A 4,571-nucleotide genomic window follows, 5' to 3' on the forward strand; every position below is an offset into this window, starting at 1 on the left:
AAAACTTTTCAAATTAGCACCATAATCCGCCTTAATTAAAAGTTTAATGTCTTCAAAATTAAATTAAATTTTTAACACAAAAATTCTCTTTTTTTATGGTTTCCAAAATTTTATTATTTGCCTGACTGGCAAACTTAGATGAAAGTACAATCTTTTGATGTGTTTTGTTATTTATTAATCGAAATTTTATTATTAAATTTTTAACGCAAAAACACTTTAGAAAAAAGTTTAGCGGCGTCTGCTTAACAACGTCAAGTAAAACTACAACAACATCTTCAAGAGGTTAACATTAATTACAGTTAGTTTAAGCTTAACAGCTGATGTTGTCCTGATGACGATGGTATAAATTATTGAGGGAAAAAAGTGAACAGAAAAAAACATCAACCCCTTTCGAAAAGTTATTCAAGTGTTGTTAATTTAGATTAGCTGTTGGCTAAAAAAGCTGCTAATTTGTTTGTTTTATAAATAAAATTTCTTAAGGCTTTAAAAATATTAGCAAAAGCTTGTAAAATACATAAATGGTAATTTAAAAATAAAAGTCTTTTCAACAATTTTATTTAAAAACAAGACTTCTTTCTATTCTTTAATATGTTAGAATACAACATACCCTCTAAACAATTTTTCCTGAGAAAAGAAAATTATTATATATCATAAGCCAAACAAATGTATAAGCTGCAAAACAATATATTACACTTGAATAACCTTTAACAAGATCTTTCGATTATAATTTCAAATAGAAAATCATAATTTTTGCAAGTAAAATCTACCGCATCTACAACATTTAGATTTCTAGGAAAGTTTTACCTTTTATCTCCTTTCTCCTGCTTGTTTTCACATTGTTTCTCTAGATGTATTTATTTTCTTCTGGTTTATAGTTTTTTTCTATTCATTTCAGTTGTAAGATAAAATATAAGAAACGTAGAAAACAAAACTATGAAAGGAGAAGTTAAATAAATTCCATTTCATGTTGTTGGCTGAACAAACAAATGTAATTACAACTTTTCTTTCAGCTAGAAAAAATATTTTAAATAGAAAAATACTTATGTACAAATAAAGAAACAAAAAATAAATTATAAAACAATAGGACATAACTTAAATAAATAATCTATTTTTTAATATTTTATTCTTACAAAAGTTGCTTTGTCGCTTTTTACTGTTTTGCAATTTATGGAATTTAAGATGAATTATTTAAATTAATCATGTTCTCTTGGGTTTTTATAACAAAAAAGAATTAAGTTTGTATAGAAACTGTCGTGTGGTGAAAAATTGTATTTAGTTTTAATGTCTGTTAAATTCTAAGTCGAAATATGTCTATACGTCTCCATAAATGTATCCTTGGCTGACATTTAGATGTCCAAAGTTCGATCCCAAACTAACTTTAACTTCTTTCTAGAATATTTGCTATTTTTCCAAACAGTTTGATGTTAAACGTTAGCACGATAATTTCCAATTTAATAAAGTTTACTATAAGTAAATACGAGTACTGAGTTTCGAATTATTTAATTCAATTTTAGCTTAATTTACCAAAATCTTAATTCATTCTTTAAATCCATTCCCAACAATGAATGATAGCAACGGATAGTTTTGTCACTCCTTACTGCCAATATCTAGGAATTTAGTCGGCACTTTTAAAATTATTGAAAGTGTGATAAACTATCATCTGGTTAAATATTTGGAGTCCAACAGTTCAGTATGGCTTCTGTAGAGGAAGCTTTACTGGAGACTTGCTGGCCTTCGAAAGTAAAGTGGCAGTTCTAGATATTTCAAAGGCATTCGATAGAGTATAGCATGGTGCACTTTTACCAAAGCTTTTCGGTTTTGGTGTAGGTATGAACTTCTCTCGATTTATATCGAGCTTTCTCAGAGATCGCACTAAACCAGTTGTTAAAGATGGGATCTCATAAAATGAATTCAAGCTGAATTCAGGGGTACTGCAAGGCTAAATCATTCTCCTTCTCTATTCCTTATTTTTCTAAACGACCTTCTACATTAAACTTCCTACCCTACAGACGACAGCAACATTTGCCATTTATATTCATTCAATTACAGACCAAGCCTGTCGGAAATTGGGGCAATGAGACAAACACGAATGATTCCTTTAATCAGGACCTTCTGACAATCTCTGAATGAGGTCGTACGAATAGGGTCGCTTTCAACGCTCTCAAGACATAGTGTTGAATGTTGACACAAAAACGCACGACTGACCATGTCGCTTCATCTGTATTTATGGGTGGAGTAAACAGTATGGAATCAGACGCTTTTGATGTTCTAGGCATCTGGTATAAACACATTTTTCAAGTGTAGAAAGAAGCATTCAACTGTCACGGATTTCTGAAAAGGGGTTGGAATTACTTCACTCTATCTGATCTCCTCACTATTTACACCACCTATATCCGGCCGAAAATGGAATACAACTCCCATGTATGTTCCGGTGCTTAAAAATATATTTTGGATCTCCTCGACTACATACAGGAGAGGGTGGAGGTGCTTATCGGTGACAGAAGGGTATCCAACTTTTCCTTGGAGCACCGTCGCAATGTGGGAAGCTTTTCCCTGTTCTATCGGTAATTCAATGGAAAGTGTTCGTATGTAATTAGGAAATTTGCTCCTGATACCTGTAGATTTTTACGTAATACACGTTTTGCATCAAGAACACATCCATTTGTGGTCGATTGGCCAGTGGACCCCACAACACACTACAGGGAAAATTTGTTCTTTAGCCGTACTGCGCGTATGTGTAAAAAACTTCCTGCTGATGTGTTTCATATCATTTTCAATGCGGGAATATTCAAATACAATGTCCACAAACACTACTCCCTCTTTCCTCCCTCCCATAATCTATTTTCCAAGTTCAAACACAATGCTTTGTATGAGTAGGGTTCATTCCCTACTCCAAGAAAAAAAAAGTGTATTGGTTTGATGGTTAACTGCCGACACCACCATTCCGGAACCTAAACCGAGTTCGAAATAAGCATCATTGAGCACCCTAAAATCGACAAAGTAAAGCAAAGTGTTGTGCATAAGTTATAGAAACATTACCTGTTAACTTAGCCAATCCATCTTATACTATTGCTATACTCTTTTATTCTAAAGATTAGCCATTGTTAACTATAATCATTTCTCATCTTTCCAGCAACTTATGGATTCCGAGCGAAATGAACTGCTCATCTTTTGAGGCCAAACACAAATCGAGCCAATATCGGATTATCTGTTCAAACGTGAAGTGTATCCCAGAGGGAGCGTTCTGTATCGATCGAATAAAATAGTAGTCGGACGGCACAAGGTTTGGACTATAAAGCGAGAGAGGCAGAACTTCTAAACCACTTCATTCTAAACAATTTTTAACAGGTATTGCAACATGTGCCCGAGTGTTGTCATGATGGAATATTCTGTGCATTTTTCGGTCAATTCTAGCTTCAAAAGAATCAGTTGCGTTTAGTACAGATTCCCTGTGATGATCCACTTAGATTTCAGCAGCTCAAAATAGATAGGACCCTTTTGGTCCCACCTAAATCACAGCATTACATTAGCGCCATATTTAGCTTTAGTATAGATTCACCTGTTTGGCCGTTGGTCAATCCATTTTCCATCGCAAGTAATGATGGTGCAAAAATTATTTTCTTTTATAGCATTAAAGCATCATTTTGGACAAACAGAATCGTCGTTCAATGTCTATCGGCATCAATTCTTATGGTATCCAGTTTCCCTGCTTTTGGATGAATCTTGCTGCTCGCAAACGTTTTGAAGTAGCTGGTTGAGTACATCCTAATGATTTTGCAAGCACTTTTTGAGTTTGACAATAATCTCCAGGGAATTATGCCTCTTTAAAATTGTTTGACTGGCCTGAGAGATATATATCTTCTTTGTCAAAATCACCACTTCTACACCCAACAAAGCATCTCTCCCACGATGAAACCGATAAAACTGCATAAAATTCGGTGAGCAATCGGTGTGCTTCAGCGACACTTTTTTCTAATTAAAAAAGTAAAGCAAAACTTCCGCATATGACACTTTGTTGGCACAAAATTCGACATTTTCGAAGCAAAAAAAAAACGCTGTTGTTTACATTATAATGTTCAATAACTAACTGAGGATAAATGATGTCATTTGTACTTGTAAGTATCCCAGCCATTTCGAGTGACTGTCACGTACTATAACGATTTTACATATCATTTAATTGATTAGCTCTGGTGGGTAAAATAACTCCTTTTTAAAGTACGGCACAAAATAAGAGTTTAAAGTTACTTGGAGACACTAAAGTGAAAATTTTAATTACCTTAATTAAAATGACTCAAAAATTTATAAATTGGAGTCACCCAAGTGCTCAGACATTAGTGAAAATTACTGCATATAAGGGATACATTGACTACTTGTAAAACTGCTACTACAATAAATAATTTCAAGAGAGTTATTATTATTATTTTGTTGGTATTCAAACTTAAATTACTCAACCATTTATTTTTAATATTTACAGTTTCTTCTATTAATTAATTTTTAAAAAAATTGAATGTAAATATTTTATAAGGTTTAAACTCTGTTCTTATCCACATGTCTGGTTTTAATATTTAATA

Source organism: Calliphora vicina, chromosome 4, assembly GCF_958450345.1.
Source record: "Calliphora vicina chromosome 4, idCalVici1.1, whole genome shotgun sequence".
NCBI lineage: Eukaryota > Metazoa > Arthropoda > Insecta > Diptera > Calliphoridae > Calliphora > Calliphora vicina.